The sequence below is a fragment of the Chrysemys picta genome, unplaced genomic scaffold (assembly GCF_011386835.1).
Source record: "Chrysemys picta bellii isolate R12L10 unplaced genomic scaffold, ASM1138683v2 scaf446, whole genome shotgun sequence".
In the NCBI taxonomy this organism is placed as follows: Eukaryota; Metazoa; Chordata; order Testudines; family Emydidae; genus Chrysemys; species Chrysemys picta.
Genome location: NW_027053153.1, coordinates 16,642 through 39,650, shown reverse-complemented (window position 1 = coordinate 39,650; position 23,009 = coordinate 16,642). Strand labels below are relative to the sequence as shown.

General features: G+C 39.2%; 1 long non-coding RNA gene across 2 annotated transcripts in view; it reads left to right on the top strand.

Annotated features, from left to right (window-relative positions):
• Positions 1-3,003: 3,003 nt before the first annotated feature.
• Positions 3,004-23,009, top strand: part of LOC135978791 (uncharacterized) — a 35,137-nt gene continuing 15,131 nt past the window's right edge. The window contains exon 1 of one of the 2 annotated variants that reach the window (XR_010596157.1): positions 3,004-6,361. This is a non-coding gene — a long non-coding RNA (uncharacterized LOC135978791). Of the gene's footprint in view, positions 6,482-23,009 lie in introns of both variants that reach the window. The other variant, XR_010596158.1, reaches the window with a different exon arrangement.

Sequence of the window (23,009 nt, the reverse complement as noted above, 5' to 3'; positions counted from 1 at the left end):
GTTAAATTCTACAGATATGAACAAAGCACAAAACTGTGTTTTCTAGTCTTAAGTATTTAATATTTTATCTCGAATAATATTTTATTCGCGAGGCCAGGATGGTGCTTGCTAGCGCAGAACCATTTAACTCTGATGGAGTGTAGTGTGTATATTATAAAAACGCTCCCCAAGGTGTACTTAGGGAGTCATGTTTAGGTCTGTTGAGGAGTGGGATTAACTATAGTGAGATGGACATAACTATATTCCTACAACAATAACAACACTCACTTGACATCGACAAGAGGTGCAAACCCAGGGTCTCAGGCAGAACTCCTTACTCAGGCAAAATTCCAACTAAAGTCTCAGTATGTCTCCAATATGGCAGGATAGCATGGTTTATACCAAGATAGATACTCTGTTGGTGAGAGAGTAGTTGAGAATCATTTGGGTATTGACCCCGTTTAGCTGTGACATCAGAGCTTTCATCAGATAAAACCAGGGGATGAGACAAACTCTTAGCAGTAGATATTTACAATATACATTTTAGTTATTCTAATTACAGCTACAAAATTAGTTACAATAGTACACCTCTACCCCGATATAACGCGACCCGATATAACACGAATTCGGATATAACGCGGTAAAGCAGTGCTCCAGGGGGCCGGGGCTGCGCACTCCGGTGGATCAAAGCAGGTTCCATATAACGCGGTTTCACCTATAACATGGTAAGATTTTTTGGCTCCCGAGGACAGTGTTATATTGGGGTAGAGGTGTATATGGTAAAGTGTGGGGGTGAATGGGAGAAGTGGCATTGTATCCATGTTGATTCAAGTGCAGTGGCTGGAAATTCTAACATAAATGTGCAGAGGCCCATTAGCTCCTGCTGTAGCCCATTCACTAATGTAATTGCCTGAAAGGCTGTATTTTAGGCCTCCACCCCTACTTAGTTCCCCAGAAAACAAGGTGTTTACCTAGGCTTTGAGCTTGTGACTTTCACACTTCATGAATTAAAACCATTAAATATCAAAAACAGGTAGAGGAATATAATATGCTTAGTGTTAAAACTCAAAAAGAGTTGGTTTGTGGCTAAGATTCATTTTGCAGTCCAAAATTTGTTTATTGAACTAACTTAGTTTTTCATTGAGATTCCCCTTGGACATTTAAAATATTTTTAATGTACATGACACTAAGGGTAAAATGGAAATTTCATGTACTGAAAAAGAGAAGGATATGTAAGATGGATCTGCAGTGTGGATCAGAGGAGAATATTTCCCAAAGGGATGATTTCTAAAGTTATAATGGAAATTTTAGAAAACAAAATCCTTATTTTTAAAAAATGAATAATGAGTTTCAAAGAAAATAATTTCAGCAGTTGTTAGTACAGATGGCCACAAAGTGGAATTCCCATTCTGCAGAAAATTCCAAAACTACTCATCTCCCTCCCGCTCCCTGAAATTTTGAAATTTCTGGCAGAATGGAAATTCTTAAAGTGAGTTTAGAAAAAGTCAAAACATCATTTTGTTATGATCTTTTCTAAATGATGCTAAGGCTCCCTGAGCTGCCCATTCTATAGCACTGGAATGCGTTACCTAGGGAGGGGGTGGAATCTCCTTCCTTGGAGGTTTTTAAGGCCCGGCTTGACAAAGCCCTGGCCGGGATGATTTAGTTGGGAATTGGTCCTGCTTTGAGCAGGGGGTTGGACTAGATGACCTCCTGAGGTCCCTTCCAACCCTGATATTCTATGATTCAAAGCCCCAGCAGCCAAACAGGAAAGGAGCTGGGCTGTTCAGGGAGATTAGAAGACAGTGCTGCTGAGCTGCGGAAAAGCCCGAGGAGACCCAGCTTTGGGGAAGTGGATGAGCTTTCAGGCTGGAAACCCTGTGAGCCTTCTCCCTGGTTCAGTCTGCCAGAGCTGGGGAGCATGAGAGGAAGAGAAAAATAAGGGCATGGGGGAAAGGTGGAATGGGGGCACACAGAGTCCCTACAATGGGAGGGGAAATGGAGGACAATGGTATGGAGGCATGCCATGGGGGATAAACAGAACCCCTAGCATTGGGCATGGAGTGTAGGGGGAACACACAGAGCCCCTGATGCAGAGAAAAGGGAGGATGGTGGGCATGGACAGGAGGGAGATGAGGGGGCACAGAGATTCTGGCATGGGTAGAAAAGGGAAATGGTGACACACAGAACTCCTGGTCACAGGGCCCTGGGTGGTAACCCACATCACTCACCCATAAGGCCAGCCCTGCTGCCCCCCCATACCATGCGAGCCTTACTTCTGTGGTGCTGCCTTCAAATCTGGGCGCTCAGCCAGCAGCTGCCCTCCCGCAGCTGCCCTCCAGCCGCCCAGTTCTGAAGGCAGCAGTGCAGAAGGGTGGCAAAACCGTGACCCCCCTGCAATAGGCTTGCACCCCCCTGATCACAACCCCGTTTTGGGTCAGGAATCCCATGGTTACAACACCATGAAATTTCAGATTTAAGTATCTGAAAAACCCTGAAATTAATGATTGTAAAAATCCTATGAGCGTGAAATGGTCCTCGAATTTGGTAGGACACTATTTATAGCCCTGATTTCCCCAAGGTCCCTTTAGAAATATTTGTAATTAAGGCCATTCCCCCACCTTTTCTAGTTCAGCCAATAATCTCTGCCTCTGAGGCTGAATAATGAGCTGAGTTCTGCATGGTTTTGCATTTGTGCTGCATCACATACATGTTTTCCCCAAGATACAAGGAAAAATGGGCCCTGGGATGAGAATGCAGATGTTGATATTTTTGGTTATGGGATACACTAGCACAGGGGTGAGCAAACTATGGCCCACAGGCCGGATCTGGCCCCTCAGGGCTTTGGATCTGGCCTGTGGGATTGCCCCCCGTGGCACCGTGGGCTCCGTGCTGCTCTCAGAAGCGGCTGGCACCACGTCCCTGCAGCCTCCGGGTGCGGGGGCAGAGGGCTCCGCGTGCATTGCCCTTGCCTCCAGCCACTACCCCCCGCAGCTCCCATTGGCCAGGAATGGGGAACCGTGGCCACTGGGAGTTTCAGGAGAGGTGCCTGCAGGCACGGCAAGGGCAGCACACACAAAGCCCTCTGCCTCCCATCCCCAGGGGCCACAGTGCTTCCTGGAGCAGGGTGGGGCCAGGGCCAGGGCAGGGCAGGCAGGCAGGGAGCCTGCCCTGGCCCTGGCGCACACCGCTGCCACCCCGGAGACACTTTAGGTAAGCTGCGCCGGGCCAGAGCTCAAACTCCCCCTGTCCCCCCCAACTCCCTGCCCTAAGCCCCCTGCCTGCACCTCGTACCCCTTCTGCACCCCAACCCCCTGCCCTGAGCCCCCTCATACACTCCGCATATATCACATTGGTAGATGTGCAAATGAATGAGCCCCTGATGGTGTGGCTGATGTGGTTAGGTCCTATGATGGTGTCCCTTGAATAGATATGTGGACAGAGTTGGCACCGGGCTTTGTTGCAGGGTTGGTTCCTGGATTGGTGTTGTTGCTGTGTGATTGTTGTGTGATGTGTAGTTGCTGGTGAATATTTGCTTCAGGTTGGGGGCTGTCTGTAAGCGAGGACTGGCCTGTCCCCCAAGGTCTGTGAGAGTGAAGGGTCATCCTTCAGGATAGGTTGTAGATCCTTGATGATGCACTGGAGAGGTTTTAGTTGGGGGCTGTAGGTGATGGCTAGCGGCGTTCTGTTACTTTCTTTGTTGGGCCTGTCTTGTAGTAGGTGATATCTGGGTACCCTTCTGGCTCTGTCAATCTGTTTCTTAACTTCACCAGGTGGGTATTGTAGTTTTAAGAACGCTTGATAGAGATCCTGTAGGTGTTTGTCTCTGAGAGATCAGAGCAAATGCGATTGTATCTTAAAGCTTGGCTGTAGACAATGGATCATAGGACCTAACCACATCAGCCACACCATCAGGGGCTCATTCACCTGCACATCTACCAATGTGATAGATGCCATCATGTGCCAGCAATACCCCTCTGCCATGTACATTGGCCAAACCGGACAGTTTCTGCGCAAAAGAATAAATGGACACAAATCTGACATCAGGATTCATAACATTCAAAAACCAGGAGGAGAACACTTCAGTCTCCCTGGTCACTCAATAATTGACCTAAAAGTGGCAATTCTTCAACAAAAAACCTTCAAAAACAGACTCTAACGTGAAGCTGCAGAACTGGAATTAATTTGCAAATTGGACACCATCAGATTAGGCTAGGCCTGAATAATGACTGGGAGTGGTTGGGTCATTACAAAACCTAAACCTAATTTCCCCAATACTAATTTGCCCCTACTGTTACTCACACCTTCTTGTCAACTGTTTGAAATGGGCCACTCTCTTACCACTTCAAAAGTGATTTTTCCTCCCTTGGTATCCTGCTGTCAATTGAATTGTCTTGTTAGACTAACCTTACACTTGGTAAGGCAATTCATATCTTTTCATGTATTTTCCACTCCATGCATCTGATGAAGTGGGTTCTAGCCCACGAAAGCTTATGCCCAAATAAATTTGTTAGTCTCTAAGATGCCACAAGGACTCCTCGTTGATTTTACAAAAGAAAAACATTTAGATAAAATTCTATGCTCAGTTAAGAAAGATTCTAATTCCTGTGTTGATTTACAAAGAACACACAGTATAAAAGCCTTCAGTAGATGTTTGTTACTGGAAAGAAAACAAAGTGTACTTTTGTGAAAGCACCCCCTGCTGGACTGGAGAAATGAATTTACTCCGTTTTAACCTTGAGCTTTTCTCCATGCTAAAACTGACAAATTAGAGCCCAAAGAGTGCAGAGTTAGGAGAGACCCCCTTGTAAATGAGGAACTGGATGGACTCAAGGGCCATAATATTCCATGAGCTATACTAATTTTTGTCAGATCGCCTAAATTTGAAGGCCATGCTTCATAATTAAGACATCATGCATAGTAAAGCAGAAAATATGGAGTGCATATAAAATAATTATTTTGTGTATTACAGTAAAAAGGTCAGAGCAGCTTTTCTTTCAAAGACTCCTTGTTTTCAAGGGCAAGGGTCAGTTAAAATGAAGCAATTTTAGAGAAGCAAAACACCTCTTGTTTATATTTTTCAAATTTTACATGGTAATATTTTGAGCAACAAATGTATTTATTAAAACAAAACCCTATCCACTGTTGGATATGACTACAAAGCTGCATCCTATAACTGAATGTGCCTTGTATTTTGTCAGAAAAAAAGAGCACAGAGTAATTTTTATCTCAGCTAAAATATTTCACATATGTAAAAAAGGCAAATTATATAAAAAACATAGGCTGTGAAGTCTCTTTCAACTGCTTTGTTAAAAGTGTTAGTGAGACACTGGAACAAGAAGGAATTAGGATTAACTTTGGTACAAACCCACATAAGGGACCTCTAAATATGAGGACTGGGGAGAAAGTTAGTCTTAATTGTCTTATTTAACTCCATCATTAAAAAGCCGCCCCTTTCCTGACATGGCATAGTTATCCCTTCTTTATGTGGCTCAACCGTTGTTTTTCTTTTCTCTAATTTACCTTTGTACATGTGATTATTATTATTTTTTTTTCATCTGGTATAATTTCCCTTTAGTTTTTTTGGAGTTAGAATAGTTGTAAAAGATAATTTAGAATAACATCGGTGGTGAGTAATAATTATTTTAAGAGAGGTACCATCCCAACAGGATTTAAACCACAATATTTCTGAAAAACTGTCAGACTCTAGCCACCAGACTACAACGTATTTGATTAGCACCAGGAGGATTGAAATGGGTCCCAGAAGACTTCCACTATAATAAATGTTTCCTGGAAGGGCTATAAAGTTAACGGGGAAATATGTGTTCTTTAGTTCATACCAAGATCACAGGAAACCCAGCTTTAATTGAGAGGGGGAAGTGAGAAGAAAAGGGAAAGGGTGAACAAGATTTTCTCCTCCTCCCCCTATTTTGGCTCCATAATTCTGCAAATGTTCTCGGTGTCGGTGGTTTCATTTCACAGAAATCCCCGGTCAGTCTTTCCCCGGCTTGCAATGTTCAGTAGCTTCCCTTGGCAAGGAAAACCCTTCCCCTTTCTCTACTACTCTACTGTGACTTGCATTGTACTCCGCATATGACCGGTTATCTAGGTCCGCAGCCGGGAGACCTTTGTGTGGGTCATTATCGTTCAGTTGTCAGACCAGTAGCCCAGGCTCCCCCTCCCCCGAGGTGCAGAATGGCCAGCAGCGCTCTCCGCTCATTGCGGTAGGGGGCAGACCGTGCAGTGCGTGTGCACACGGCGCTGCTGGTTCCCTCTGAATGTAGCCCGGGTCCTCGCTCCGGCTGTTAACACCGGAGTGCTCTGGGAGCGAGCCGGGCTCTGTCAAGCTACCGCTGCCCTGGGCTCGCCTCACTGCTCTCAGGTAAGGGCGAAGCTGGGGTGAAGACACCAGGGGGAGCGGGGTGAAGCTGGCAGGGGGAATGGAGCGGGCGTGAGGAGACAGCGCAGAAGCTGAAACAGGAGGTGTGAGAGGAGACAATAGGTGAAAAAAACTCGGGTGCTGTAAGCACGGTGGGGCAGCGGGTGGAAGGGGGCGCAGCTGGGCGTGTGGGGCAGGTGGGGAACGGGGGCAGTGGTCCCAGGGGATCAGAGAGAACTGTGGTTCCTGGGGGCATCGGGGCACAGCTGGGAGGACGGGGGGAGTCTGCCAACTTGTCACGGTGAGTTTGCTTGGCGGGGGCAGGCTGAGGGCCCCGGGCACTTGTTCCAGGCTGGGGTGGGAAGGATCTGGTTCAGGGCACTTGACAGGTTTTTGGGAGCGAGGGGCTTGATGACACTTTTTGTTGCCCTGGTTGGGCGTCGGAGGGTTTTTGGCAGCTTGAGGGGAAAGTTCAGAGCTCCTCTCTCCTGGGATGTGAGAGCGCTTGGGCAGCTGGGGTCGCTTGTCACTGGGGTAGGGAGGTTCTGGGAAGGTTTTTTTCAGCTGCGAATTAGGGTTGCCTGCTGTTGCGGGGCCTGGGAGGGTTTTGGTACGCAGTGTTCAGGGATGATTGTCAGAGGGGCGGGAGGACAGGGTGTTGCTGGTTGGATTTTCCTTGTCTGTATGAGAAGGAAAAACTCAGGACCCACCAGGGTCGCGGAAAGTGGGTTCCCCAAACGACTAGGGGCCGTTTGAGGGGAATCGCAGTTCCAAGAGCGGTCCTACCCCAGGAACGCAGCCAGCTCCTGGAGCTGAGCTGGAGAGCCTTGGCAACAGGTAGGTCCCTCCAAAACGACTGATTCCCCGCAGGACTCTCTCTCCGAGCCCCTCTGTCCGCATAGGCAAATGACAAGCTGCTAGGATGGCCGAGCGACTCTATTTCACAGCTGATCAGGCAGCCACGCTAATTGACTAGCCAATTAAAAAGCACACTTGCAACCTAGCCTGGTCCCCGGCCTTCTGATTGGCTGAAGGTGCTGAGAGGCGGGGGCCCTGGCAGGCCGAGCGTTCCATAGCCGGACTGTTGCATTGCGCAGTCTGTGTAGCTGCGTTGTGCATTCGTGGGATGGGGCGGCTGGCTGGAGGGTGGAGTTGGTGCATTGCTCTGGTGAGTAAAGCTTCTTCCCAGTATTTAACCGAGCACAAAGGAAAGGAAGTTCAAGTGGAGAGGATGGTGCACATGCAGTCTGAGGGCCCTGGGGACATGCTGCCTCCCATATAGTTTCCAAAGCAGCAACAAATAAAATGCTTGGGTAATTTATTATCCCTTTCAAGTTCATCTCAGGAGTTGTATTTTCCCTCGTGTCTGCTTTTCACACCACTCGTCAGTAGTGTCATTGTCGTTTAATAGTCCAAGGGGTTGGGAAGCGTAACGGCTTGGAAATATACAATTTTTCTCCTCTCGGGAACTTTAGTGATTCTTATAATTGGTAAAATACAAATTAGTTTAGTTTATGAACTTCAGAGCCAAAAAAAAAAAAAAAAGTTAATTCCGGCCGAGTAGGGATTTCGCTGCAACGATGTCAGCTTTTTTTAAGGGGGGTGCGGGGGGGAGTTGGTATTTTTGCTACTAACAGAAAACATACTGCAGCCAAATGTGTTGGTACTAGTCAACTACAGAAACTACGCTTAAATGCCAATTTACAAAGACCAGAGTAAAAATCCTTCCTAGCTTTAATTCATGTTGGTGTGCAAATTGAACAAAACCAAGTGAAACCATCTGAATTGATTATCACTTTGTGCGTTGTAAATAGATATTATAGTGAACATTTGGTAGAGAAAGCGATATGGGAAAATAGTTTCAATTGTAACCTGTATTCACATAAGCTTTCCAGAGAGTTGACTATCTTTTGGACTCAAATTGTTCATATTAGTCTCTGATCAAAGATGGTTTGTTTGTTTATTTATTTAAATTTGAATAAAGCTTTTCAGCCCTTGAATTCCTTAACCCCCTCCCCCCCCCGGAAATGAAAACATACACATATATAGATAGATATGAAATAACTGGCAAAAAGTTGAGGTTATATAAAATCCACACATTTCTCCACCTTCTTAAAAAAATAACCATCACCTTTTTTCCATACAGCCAACTCAAAAATAGCTAAACTTTAAAATTTTGAATGTGATTGATCCTCAGTGAAGAGTATCTCCACAACATATTTGAAAAAAATGGGTTGGCTATTGATAAAGTCTGAATGATTGAAAACTAACTATTGCACATATGTAATGTAACGTTTCACTTAGTCTGAAGGTGAAATCCTGGCTCTGTTGATGTCTATAGAAGTTTTACCATTGACTTCAGTAGAATCAGGATTTCTCCCTCATGAGTGTTTACACTTCAGAAGAGAGGCAGTGTGTGTGTGTTCTTTCAGAAATCTGCATTTGTCAATATATGTCACAGAGATATAAACTTATGCTCCTTTAAAGGCTTGAGAATTAGGTGCCTAGGTGCTTTTGAAAATCCCTCTGTGTGCCTATTTGCATCTTTAGGCTCCCCAAAGTCTACATATCTGTCCCTTTGAGAGCCTGTGTTACCTTAAGGTAGCAAAGAGGCATCTTTTCTTCTTTCTAAAAAATAAACACATGGAAATTAAATGCAGAAAACTTTATTAATCCAACATTATGATTGCACAGTTAAAAAATTGGAAACGAGTACACTCAAGGAACCTTAATTGTTTGTTTCCTGACTTTCCCTAATATATTAATTGTACATTGCATTAATTAGAGAAGTTATTTGAATGTTTGAATGTTTATGTAAATACAATTTTTAAAAATCTCCATTATATTTATTTAGTACTATGTAATGAAACAGTTTTCTCACTGAAATAATAATTTACTCCATATCCCTGTTACACTAGAAATATGTAATTATATATCTTTTGAAATAAATTTAAATTATTGTATAGTATTAATGAATTCTTGTAGAATTTGTGTCGAGACCTATTTAGAAATGTCTTAGAAGGTAATTAGTCTGATGGGGCCCTATTCAATAAAGAATACTATGGAAACTTGTATTAGGTTATGGAATCCCTTCAAAGTATGGTGATGTGGGTGAATTCTTGCAGACTTGTTGGTAGTGTTTACTTTATGGGCTGAAGCTCACACATTCAATAGTGGTCCCTCTGCTCTATTATGATCTGTACAGTTATTGTGGATACAGTTGAGTGCATATATTACAATGTTTTTTTGGTTTTAATGATGTGTTGTGCCAAGACTTATTTAGCAACTCATTCATCCAATACATTAGATAGACTATGATTCAGATTCTTGCAGGTGCATACTTGTGAAGCAGTGAAAGATCTCTAAAAATATTCGCAATGTTTTCCATTTGATTTAATGAACATTAACTTATTTATAAAACAAGACATCTTATACACCTGATTTTGCTTCCATTTAAATCAATGGCAGTTTTGCCACTGCCTTTAAAAAGAGCAAGAATTAGCTCTTAGTGATTTGGGACCTGATGTACAAAATTAAACATATTCAATTATGCTCAAAAAATGCATGACTAATTTGTTCATGCATTTACTGCAATTAAGTGTGCAGATTCAACTGACCATTTATTACTGAATTCACATACACAATTACATTGCGCATGCATATTAGGCAGGTAACTGCGCATGTAATTGTGTGTCTAAGTATGAAAATCAAGTCCTTTACATTTTATTTTAAAAAATAGCAAAAGGAATTAGTCTGCTATATGGATTTATGGCCTTCAAACTCTCATATTGAAATGGAGGCCTTTCTGCAAAACAGTGCTGCTGAAAAAATATTCTGAATCTATATTTTTGATTGATGGCTTTTTTTACTTAAAAATATCCAAATGATTTTTAATGCTTGAATATGCATAAAATTAAATTCCTTTCTGAGAAGAGATTTTGTATTCTAAACTGCAGACAGTTTAAATTATATTTTTACTGCTAAATTATACTTTCTCTAAAGCAAAAATAGTTTAGAACAGAAAATTGACAGTCTCAATTATAATAATGTAAATATTGCTATTATAATGAATGACAGAACAAAATATATTAAACAGCTTGCCTTTATAATTAATTAACAAAATACTCTAATGCATTAATTTTACTTCTTTTCATGTTTTTTCTAGATAGCAAATGGTTAATAAAGTATATTGACAATTCTGCAACCCTTACACATGCAAATAGTCTGTCAATGGGACTACTTGTAAGAATATCAGTTTTCAGGAATAGGACCTATATGCCAACATCACTACATATATGCTTGTTAATGTCACAATATCTTAGGCCCCAGTCTTGCAAAGAGATTATGTGAGCAAATTTTTATGCACACATGGATCTCTTTGCATGATCAAGGTCTTAGTTTGATTTTTATTCTCTATAGAGCAAACATGCCCAGTGGGCAGGGTGCGTTCCAATATATATATGTATACTTAGAAAAATCATGATCATACAACTCCATATCACTGTCTCCTGTTGAAATTAATGGCAGATTTTGATATGAACATCATGAAGGTGGAGTGGGAGGGATAGCTCAGTGGTTTGAGCATTGGCCTGTTAAACCCAGGGTTGTGAGTTCAGTCCTTGAGGGGGTCACTTAGGGATCTGGGGCAAAATCAGTATTTGGTCCTGCTAGTGAAGGCAGGGGGCTGGACTCAATGACTTTTCGAGGTCCCTTTCAGTTCTATGGGATAGGTATATCTGCATATATTATTATATTCGGGTCTCATAAGTTATTACTGCAGTTTCTTCACAACTCTATTTCATTCTTAAATTTTCAATTTTATTGCTGTAGAAATTACATTTGGCACCTAGATCCTACTGCTTGGATTGCATTAGAAATAAATATGGATGGGCACATATATATAATAAGGCCTGCTTCACCACTGTGTTACTCCAGTTTTACATCCGTGTAACTCCACTGATTTTAAGCCTCTAAAATACATTGATTTTTCGTCATTTCTAGTATAGAAATTTAATGTTATCCTTGTCCAAGACCTACAAAGCATGTTTAAGATAGAACAACTGAAATATTCATGCAGGTATTCCTGCCTATCAATCAGTACACAGCACTCATTAACATTTTAAAAAACACAGGGGAGTGAGCTGATTAGAAATCACTTGTCCATCGCTTCTCAGCTCTATGAGCTAAGATGTGAAAAAAAATTATCTAAGTTATTTCTTGTCAGTAGTGTTTGTAAGTTGTGTAAGTCCATGAAATATATTGTTAACAAGTACCTAATAATCTGACACTGTTACTGTAGATTGAAAGAAGTATTGCACAAGTGTGTTTCTTATGTCTGTGGGTTAATATTTATTTATTAATAAATAGAGGGACAGCATATCTTATTATGTCTCAGATAAAATGGAGTATTCAAACGTCCTGAAACGATTTTTACACAGACTTGTCATCCAATCAAACCCTAAGTGGGGTTTTATGAGGCAGAAATCAGGGCAGAATTTGGCCCCTTGATTTCTGTTGGTTTTTTTTTTTAACCTATATTTACACAGACTGCATGAGGGGAGCTCTCCCCTTTTGCTCTGTTAAAGTAGAGGACATGTTCTTATATGAAGTGTGTGAAACTTTAGTTAATAATACTGATTGATCAGCTTAATTGATAACTAATGTTCACATAATGGCTCTTGACTCTGATATTCTGCTCCTTATATGTGTGCAGCATTCTACGTTGATATCAAAAAACATTCCATGCACTCAGGAAGAGTAGAAAGTTGGAGCTGAAATCTGCCACCTCGATCTGAGAGCAGAATTTTGCCATAAAAATCTATATCTTTCCATTTTATTTGCAGGCAATAGTACAAGTGAGTTGGAATGGGCAAGAAAGAAAATCTGTACTGAGCCTAACTTTGTTTAATTTTCTTCAAGTTCAGAAGCATCATCAACAACAAAATGAAAACTGGTTTGATCAAACAGTGAATTAAGAATAAGTTTAATGCATGAAAAATAATCACCACACTTTCACAGTAATAGAGTGGGATTATATTTTACAAAGGCTGTACGGGGGCAGAACCACCAGTGAGCTGACCCCTGGCTCTTGTTCGTCGGCTTTGAATCGTAGTTACCAGTAACACATTGTATTTGTTTAGTGCAAAGCACCATATATAAGTAACAAAAATTCCTTAAACATGATACTATCAGGTTGTTTTACTCATACGAATAGTCAGTGGGATGATTTATATGAGTAAAGTGATATGAGAGCAGGATCTGGCCCTCAGTGAACTGCTTCAAGAAGATCCAAAGAATGAATTACCATACCTTATATTTTGGTACTGTATTACTCATTAAGATATAATGCATTTTTAGGATACTGTAAGATATATTTAATTAACATGAAATCCACCTCCTCATTGACCAACACTTTGGTGAATCTTAGGGGTGGTTGACATCGGTCAAGACTATTATTTTATACAATGGCCATCTGTAATAGTGACAGATTGCTTCCCGGTATGAAAACATGTTTACAAAGTGGAAAGCCAAGGAGACAGCACATAGGCTGTATGAGTAATTTATAAATCACTATATTGTGGATAGATTTCCATGTTAGACAATATTGTCCTATACTGTAATCAAAGTAGAGTAACAGCACTATAGCATATTAACACAAAGTATTTCGTACTTGTTTTGTTGGTGTTTTTGTCTCCATCGTTCATCACTTTTCTTTTAGTCTGAATGACCTTTTCCTATATGACTTGTTGGAGAACTTACGTTTTCATATTAATACTACTTACTGATTTTTCCTTTTAGAGTAGTAGTAGGGCTCATATGAACTCTTCCTTAGAATTTTCTCTATCTCATTTACTATGGTCTATCTATGGAATGTTTGGTGTGCTTCTCAAATGGATAGAAAGAACTTGATTCTTAACATTAAATACACCCTATTTTATTCATAGGAGATGTTATTTTTAGATGTCCCAGGTAAGTAACCTTATTAATTTTATTCGTGTTTACTTTGTTGTATCTAATACATTTTTCATATTACTAACATGGAAGTGCTGAAGTTTTCATCTGTATGCAGCAGATATACAAATAAGTAAATGGTGTTATTTCATTATGGACCACATAGCCCTACGAGTCTTTTAAATACTTTGCCGTGTCTACATGCTGGAGGAACAGACAGTGAACTGTTTTTTTGTTCAGTGGTTGTTCAGTGCTTAGCACAATGGGGTACAGGTCCATGACTAGGGCTCCTAGGTGCTACAGTTATACAGATAATAACTAATAATAACAATAGCCCTCTCTTGTACTGAAGTCACCATTTCCCATTGAAGAACTTTGCAGTAAGCAAAGGTTCCTTATAACTGGTGTTGCAATTTATGCTTTGAAGCTATACAAGATTAACATCCTGCTTCACTATGAGTATCTGAATTCACTGAAATAGCATTTTTTGGTATTAATATTTATTTCTATTACAATACAGCTCAGATGCCTCAGTCAGCTTCCTCACTTGAAGAGTTTACAATCTGCTGAATTGTAACACTCGGAATATTAAGCAGTAGCCTTGAATTGATCTAAGGTATGGATATAAACTTTGTAGCTTTCTGCTCCATCAACAGCATTTCAAAATAAACAAAAGTCAACTCCCATTAAATTAAATGATCCCATTAAATTAAATGGGAGTTTGCACTGAAGTAATTGGGAGGGATATAGGTCAATTATAAATAAATATCATATTTTCACTTTTTCTCTCTTTCATATGCATCCAAGCTTCACAGAAACCATTCTGCATTATATTTAAATTCCAGGGATCAAATTCTGCCCTCTCCTATACCCTCCTCAACCTACGTCTTGAATAGAGTTAGATGAAGTGCAAGTCTTGTCAGAATTTGTGACAGGCATTTAATTAGTCTGTCTACTACTACTCTTTTATTATTATTCGTATGCTAGCTAACAGTAGTACAAAGGAAAAATGTCATAAAGAACAGTTGTACTGCATGCATTTCACCGATTGGCTGCCATGGACATTAAATGGCTCCCTCCTATTCTGAATGTATTAGATTGGGAAAATGCTGGCAGCATAAAGGGTAAGTATTTCCAAAGCAGACATTTTATAAAATGACATGGGTTTTGTTCTGACAATGGCGTTTCTGAACTAAGACATGTAATTAATCACTGTGCAAAAGAAGAGAACTGATTAACAAACGGAAAGTTTCAAATCTGGAAACCTTCTCTACTGCACTGATGTGAAAAGTAAGATTCTTGAAATTTAAGGGTCATGTAAACTCTGAATTTTCCTGGGTTTTTGCATTCAAAGAAGAGCAAGGCTGGATTCCCATGATCTTTCCTACTTTATTGTTTACTAGGTTTGGTTATTGGTGCTTGCAGTACTGTAATTTATTTGTAAAATAAGCCCCTTGATCATGTTAAAATATTTATGATGTTTTTTTCTTGGAATCTACCATATTAATAACTTTTAAATGCTTGTTCTCTTCCAGTATTACAGATTCCTCATTTACTGCTTTAAAGCGGTTCATTGGAAATTGTTGCACTAACACACCACGATTTGAATGTCTTATTTTCCAATAATAAATAGTTCATACTGTAATTTTGGCTCAAACTCTGTGTGGTTTGTATCTTGCACAGTGGAGGATAAGTTGAAGTCCGTGAGGCTCGGGACAGTTGGAGGGGTCAGTAAATACAGATCCAGTTACAACGTTAGGGCCTTTATTTGGAAAATAGTACATCTTTGAACTTGGCTTCTGGAACTTTGGATAAAGGCATCCATAAAGCTTCCAGTCACCTGAAAATGAGCTTATGTGGGGGGAAAAAATGAAATACTTTTTGTATAAATCCAAGTTTTGACAGTTTGAATTGAAAATTTGTGAATACTGAGTAGTTCTAAATCATCCAATTAAGTTTTTTTCTCAATTAAATATCAGTTTTACTGCCTGAATTAAAAGAATTAATTTCAATTTAAACCGAGTTATTGGAAATATTACAAGTGGAATTGCACCCTTATACTATTTTATTGTAGATCAGATATTAGTGTTTTCTTTGTTTTGGCAAATTTTAAATATAAGAATGTGTACAATTTGCATCCTAAAATAGCACTCACATGAACAGAGGTGACAGCTTGGGTCTTTAAAACTTTTGAAATCTTTGTACTTTTAATTTTACAGTATGTCAGCACTTTTGGTAGACCTCCTGGCTCCATTGAAGTTAATGCCAAAACTCCTATTGACTTCAGTGGATCTGGGATTTCACCCTATAATCCCAAACAATTTGGACCTTTACATGTGGTGTGGTGCTTTGGAGTGTCTCTAAGTGGAGCAAATAGAAACAAATACACACTCTTGTGGCCAATTTGTGATACAACATAATTATATATTTTACACTTGGGGCAATTATGAATGAAACAATGTAACTATTTGACACACTTGCTGATTTGAAAAGGATATCATTCGCTAATATGTGGTGGGCTATCAATTTGTTTGTTTTACTACATGAGAGTGATTTATTTAGACTGGATTTGTTATTGATAACTGTCTTGTATGAGATGGTATTATAAAATTTGCTTAAATGCTTAGAGCTTCTGATAGTTCTATAAATCTAAATAAACAAGTAAAAATAAAATAATTGTATGTTTCTGTTTTTCTTGAACAGTACAAATGAGGAGGGGAAGATGATTTTGACATAAGAATGAATGGAATTTCAGGTCTAGCTATTACTAAAATCCACACTATGTTTGGTTATATATTAAAATTTAAAACTGATACGTGGTGACTGTTTAAATATATGTGTTGTCAAAAGAGATGTTTAACAGACTTCATAATCTGTGGCGGTTCCATAAGGCAGCAAAAATATGTTTTATATTACCTGTTTTGATCGTTTCTTAATTTTATGGTGAGTTCTGAAGTAGTTATAATATGAGGGGAAAATTTCAAAAGCATTAATAAATGTTTGTGGTCTTAAATATTTAGTAAAGAGAAGATACTTTCCTTAGATGTTTTTTGTTAACATAGCCTTCAAAATTAAACAATGGCCGGTGAACCAAAGAATTAATATAAAAAGTAGCTGACCTGTTTAAAGTCTTTATTTATCGTCAGCTTGTCTGACTCATTTAATAGAAATATCGCTATTTGTTTGTATTATTTATTTAGCACAATCAGTGTTCATAGTGTTTTCCAGACAACTAAAAGACTTGGGCCAGATTCAGTGTTGGGGTAAGCTGGTGCCAGTCTATTGAATTTAGAGTGGCATAATAAACTTACACCACTGTGAATTTGGCTATGCTCATCATCCCAAGGAGTTTACAGTTATCAGTGGGAATATTCATGGTTGTAAACAAGATATTATGTGTTTGCAGGACTAGTGGTCTAAAAGTTAAATCAAGGGCACAACAGAATTGACATTGGACAATGTTGGGTGAGGAGAAGCAGAGCGGGACAGCAGAGTGCTATGGAGAGCTTAGTTTTCCAGTGCAGGCTAGATTGTAAATGTTATTTAAATCCCATATTTCATGCTGGTTACTTTTGAATTGCTTTATATATAAACTAAATAACATTATTTGGTGGATAATCATTGCAATGCTTCACAGGAAAAGTACACAAGGGATTTGAATGGGAAGAGGGTGGATGTTTTGAAAAAGAGAAAACTACAGTGTGTTTTCGAGGAAGGCTATGTTTTCGTGTCAGCTTCATTTTAATTATATTGGGCTCTGTTCAACGATAAGTAAGATTTTGGGTTTTTTTTTTCTTCCATTCTTTTTTCAGTTGACTGGCCTTTACCGCTTTTAAAAGACTTTAAAAGTAACTTTGTCAACATTAGAAAAGCTGCAATGTAATTATGGCAGCTTACCTTGCCGTTAAATTCTTTTAAATTAAATGTTTAGCCTGCCTATGCCAAACTTCTTAATCCTGTCAAATATACTGTAGTGCATATTTGTTTATACTGTTTTTAAGATGCCAAGTTTAGATTTTCTTACTCCTGACTGGGTCTTTCCCTAAAAATAAGAGGTCTGAAATGTAATCCTTAGCCTGCTAATGTCTATTGTATAATGGCCATCAGTAATTATAGATGTTGAACTTCTTCTCGGGGCTGGTCTACACTATGGTGCTACATTGGCACAGCTGCACCACTGTAGCACGTCTGGTGAAGACGCGCTATGCTGATGGGAGAGCGTCTCTCACCGACATAGCGCGGTGTGAACACTGCTTTAAGTTGATGTAACTTGCGTTGTTCAGAGAGGTGGCTTTTTCACACTCCAAGCGACTTAAGTTACATCGACTTAAGCAGTAGTGCAGACGTGATTGCACAGGAATCTCAGTTTTTATATACGATGGTTGTGAAGAAAAGTTTTGAAAAAAAGCTTGAAAAGTCCATCATAAAGGACAAAATCCTGAAGGAAAATAAAAAGTATCCAAAATTTTGTACTGTTTAAGACCTCGTGATTTTGTGGGGCCTGACTTATGGGTTCTGAATGCGTGTGGCTTGCAGTACTGCTGGTCTTTTCAATGTGGATATTTTTGTTTACTTGCTCTTTGTTGTGAGGTTTTATTTGGTGAAGTTTATTATTTATCACGGAGCCCTTTGTTAGCATGTACCTTATATAGAAAAATACAGTGAAGCCTATTTCAAAGACCACCTGCCTTGAGACCACCCGAAGTATACTGCAGCATTTTACCAAACTAATTTAACTATTAAGTGACCATATTTCCGATGTCACCAGAGACAACCCCGAATTGGTCATAGATATAGAAATATCCTATTTAGTAGATGGGGGAAGTCCATTATTTTTTGTCAAGGTCCAGACTCCAGAGAAACATTTTTCAAACCACAATAGCAATAATGATAATAATAAGTAAATAAAAAGATTTCATGGTCTGGAGTTGACCCGCCGTCTGCCTGTTGACTACCCTTGTAGTAGACCATCTGAAACTCTTTGGACGTGGGTGTCCATAAGACTCACGCTGTATATGCATTCAATTTGTGCCCTGGGACTCTGCAGTTTGTATAGCTCTGTGCATTGCTTTACAGCTTTTATGCTGAAAAACCAGGCAACAGTTAAACACAATGTGTCCATTTAGATAGTTTTTCATTAGTCTGAGACTGACGTGAGTCTAAATATGACATTACAAATCTTGAACTTCCTGAGGAACAACAAGAGACCCAATATATTTTCTATTTTTATCCCATACAGCTATATGTTACAGGCCACAGTCTGTCCTTATTCCAATGGGAATTTTATTCAATGACCAAGAAGCCAATATGGCTCAGTAATAACTTAGGTTCAGATTCTGATACTTTTACTTACTATGAGTAGCATCTTACTCCCATTTACTTCAGGGGAATTATTCATCACTATTTTAATTTTATCGAGCTGGCTGGAAAATGCAAAATTTTGTGAGGAAAAAGTCCTTTCAAAAATTTTTGACCTGAAAAACTTTTTTTTTCCCCCCACTGAAAAAAGGGTGAACAGTTGGAAAATATACTTTACGTTTCCTGGTTGTAAAACAGTAAATAAGGGTGAAAAGTGTTCTTCTGCCCTTTCAGACACTTCTTTTCCACTGGGGGAAAAAAAAAGGGAGGACAAAATGGAAAGAATGGAAAATGATTTTTTTGGTCCAAAAACTGAAAAAAAAAAAATGACAGTTTAAGTTGAAATGAAACAAAAATGTCCATCTTATTTTGAAATATCAGTTCAAAATGAAATCTTTATTTCAAATTTTCCAATTGGAAAACTGAACATTTTTGTTGAAATCAACATTTTCCCACAGAAAAAATTGATTTAAATGAAACTATATTTTTTTTATGGGAAAGGGTTTTTATTTTTTCTTTTTGGTCAAAATGTTTTGACCAATTCTATTTAATTACTAATTATTATGAAGTACAGTAATAGTTATTATTCTATTAATAATATATTCATGTTGAATATTTCAGTCTATAAAGTTTAACCATATTTTATAAACATACAAAGAGGTCAGATCCTGCGTTCTTCATTTAACCAAGATATTTATTGACTCCCATGGCAGATTTTTGAGAAAGAACTGTAGATTCAGGCCCTAGTTTGCAATGTGAGTGCTGAATAATGATTTTAATATAAAGTTCAGCATTTTAAACTTTCAGTGCCTGTATCAAATCTTGATCCATTTGTATTCATAACTGACATAATTGATATTTGAGCACTTAATTCTTGCCTGCTTAGAATGGTGGAGAGTTTTGGCTTTTGTAGTTCCAAGACATAATTTTCTAAGGTTTATCGCAGACCTCCTGTTTCTAAGTGACAATAAAATCACCACACACATTCTTTTCACTGCTGCTTGCTGTGGTGATCATATTTCCTTGGAGCTGTTTCTTTGAACACTTGTTGATTTATGCTGCCATAAATATGGTTATGGAGGGTGAAAGTGTGATTGGTTTAGCAAAAATAAAACCTTCCAATGTGTTAGTATTTAAACCAGGGACCATGTGGTATGTACAAAAGTCACAGTTCAAAAGTTTCTACTGCTTTGAAAGGTTTTGCCAGTTGGAGAGATACTACCTGTTCATGGAATGGGGAATTTCTGGAACTGGTAAAAAAAAAAAAGAAAAGAAAAAAAAGCTGCTTTAAGTGCGACCTGTCTGTACACTTTAACATGGTAAAAAGGATAACTATATGGCCATGTGCAATTTAAAAAAAAGTGATTAAAAGAACTAAGATGAACAGAATAGATGAATAAAACTGTGAGATTCCATCAGGCTTCCTCTCTGGCATGTTTACATCTGTGGCCATTAAAAGCAAGTCTGTAATGGTATACCTGCCATTCTTCATTACCATGGTGTGCCACTGGGTGATACGGTAATCCAGGCATCATTTTATTTATGGCTTCTGATTTACAGCACTTCTCTAGTACAGCAATATGTAGTTGTCCTGCACTTCAGAAGCTGTGTTTATTGTAAACCATTTGTGACAGGGTCAAGAACCCTCTTTAGACTCCACATTTTTAATGGCGAGGCTGCTGGTGGCTGGGACCACAGCCTATCATGCAGCCCAATATTGTCCCATTGTTTTCTTGTACTGTATTCCCCTGTTGGTCTGTCTGTATCTGTCTGTTGTCTCTTGTCTTACATTTATACTGTAAGCTCTTTTGAGCGGGAACTATCTTTTTGTTCTGTATTTGTTCTGCACTTAGCACAATGGGGTCCTGGTCCATGACTGGGACTCCTAGGCTATAGTAGTATAAATGACAGTAATACTAGTGTTATTTTAAGAACAAACAGATAATTTCATTAGTGGTTCAGAATTAGGAAGAGCTTACAGTAAAACTCACAAGGACCTTTGGATAGTATTGGCTAGATAATTGAGCAGAGGATGGTGCTGGGCTTGTATCATTTGACCTCTGTGATTGAGATCCATGTGGCAGAGTAATGGTGGTGTGGGGAGGGAGAACAGAAATGGAGTGATCTTACAGTGCTGGAACTGATATGCTTTTTTACTGAAGTGAGTACTTTCTTATTACAACAAGAGAAGGGGAAGTTTAAGAGGTTAACCCTTTAGTGATACCACTTGTGGTGCAAGACAGGATATGTGACTGGAAAGCCTCACCCTTGGTGTTTAGAAGTTTAAATGAAAGAAGAGGTAAGCAGCACAAGTTCTTTCCCCCATCCTGAGGAATTTTGGAGGGCAACTTACCAGGAGAGCCTGAGGGAACTGGGCTTATTTAGTTTGCAAAAGAGAAGAGTGAGGGGGGATTTGATAGCAGCCGACAACTATCTGAAGGAGGTTCCAAAGAGGATGGAGCTTGGCTGTTCTCAGTGGTGGCAGATGACAGAACAAGAACAATGGTCTCAAGCTGCAGTGGTGGAGGTCTAGGTTGGATATTAGCAAAACCTATTTCACTAGGAGGGTGGTGCAGCACTGGAATGGGTTACCTAGGGAGGTGGTGGAATCTCCATCCTTAGAGGTTTTTAAGGCCCGGCTTGACAAAGCCCTGGCTGGGATGATTTAGTTGGCATTGGTCCTGCTTTGAGCAAGGGGTTGGACTAGACGGCCTCCTGAGGTCTCTTCCAATCCTAATTTTCTATTATTAATTTTTTTTACCATTTCTAATAATGCAATATGTGTGTGAATATATTTTCTAGCTAGTTTTGAAAATGTCTTTTACTGGATTAATTGGGATTGTGTCGACTAAGCAGGAACAGGGCTTGATCAGAACTGCAGTGACTGGCAAATGCCCAGAGCTTTGTAAATTAATAAGCTCAAGATGATTACTACAGTTTTTGGTACTTGGTTCTTTATGCACCAAATTGCTTTAATTACAGGGGATATAGTGGTATTTGCTATAGTCTTTTATTCATACACTTTGAAGCATATGAATATAAGGCTTTAAGAGCTGTACCTGGCAGTCAAAAGAAACCTTAATTATCAAGAGTCCAAGGGCAGGACCCAATCCAGTCACCAACTTCAATGAATGGGAATTTTACAATTGATTTAAATGACAGCTGGATCAGTACTATAATTTTTCTATTAATAATGTGCTTCTACCATTGTGAAAATCCTAATTCTGGTGCTGAATATAGCTTGGCTTGTATTTAGCAAGTTTTCATCTATGATATGTTTTGATCTGCTAAGTTATTAGAAGAAGTTCTGTATTCATGTGAAAGCATTTTAGACTTACCTGTGCTTTTATCTTTAATGAAAAATAAACATCTATCTAGGGTAGGCGTGGCAGATTGTACAAACATATTTGTACATGTATGTAATGTAGGGTAGATATTTAGAATAATAGTACCACACAAGTGGTCAGAAATAGCATCGCTCTGTGTCCCAGTGAATCTTGTCAAATCACAAAATCTTAATGCTTTTCAAAGAAGCTTTTACCCTCCAAGAAAAAGATATATTTTACCCCAAAATTATTTGTAAAGTGATCAAAATAACATGAGCATTTAAAAAAAGTTGACGCTCAAAAATTCTTATTAATAGAGCCCTGCGTAGATTCAAAAGTTATATCTGCATCTGATCTGCAATCTGCAAAAATGGTCTGCGGATATAAGCAGATATCCACAGATTTGCAGGGCTCTACTTATTAACTTCCCCTGGTTTCCCACATTCTGAAAGAACTCCATTAGCTCCATATTCATTCCATTTGGTGGTTCTTGTTTTTAGTACCCTCCATGGACTGTCTCCAACCTACCACATGGATCCTTCTTTTACTCAAGCTCTCCTCCCTTCCCTGCTCCCTCTGCTCATCTATCACTAGCTTCCACACAGTTTTGCCACGTTTGGTAGGAGTATTCACCTCTATGGCTCCTTCAATCTGGACCAGTCTGTGTGTAGCTCTATACCTCATTGACATCCCATTAAATTTTCAGGTAATTATTGAAACCATATCTTGTCACCTTTTTAATTTCTCTCCTTTCTTTTTGATTGTCTCTTTGTAACTGTCTTTAGCATTATAAAACATTTTGGGACACAGCTTGTCTGAAAGATGCTATACAAAATGAAGCTGCATCTTATTATTATTGTAATATAATGACATTTTGCCTGGGGAGGGGCAGGGTAAGGAGTAAGAATACTGTTACAGCAATTCTGATTACAGAAACCTTCTTGCTTCTTTTGACACACAAAAATCTGTTGAGGGTATTTCAGAAAAATAAGGATAAATAATACCGAGCTCTGAGA